Genomic DNA, 358 nt, shown 5'->3' with positions numbered 1-358 from the left:
CAAATTATAACATTTTTGTAACGTAAATGATGTAATTTTTTTAATATTGGACGGGAAATAAATAAATATGTGCTCATATCTGAAGTTGACGTTCAGTGATGATGTCAGTTTGTAGGTCACCTGGAAAGCTAATTCTTAATATATAAAAAAATTATAAATAAATTTTGTATTAATAACAAAGTTATTGGAAAGCTGAACATTTCATTTGCATGTGAATTCTGTAGACTGGAAAAGGCACTTGTTTTAAAATAGTATTTGTATTTAATATTTAGAAACCTACATTAAAAGAACACTGGGGTGTGTGATAGAAATGTGTGTATTTGATGTGATTTTTTTTCTCAGAATGACATTTTGGAAT

This window comes from Sinocyclocheilus grahami, unplaced genomic scaffold (genome assembly GCF_001515645.1).
Source record: "Sinocyclocheilus grahami isolate Dianchi unplaced genomic scaffold, SAMN03320097.WGS_v1.1 scaffold12715.1, whole genome shotgun sequence".
NCBI lineage: Eukaryota > Metazoa > Chordata > Actinopteri > Cypriniformes > Cyprinidae > Sinocyclocheilus > Sinocyclocheilus grahami.
The sequence above is the reverse complement of the archived record's forward strand: the minus strand, read 5'-3'. Positions refer to the sequence as shown.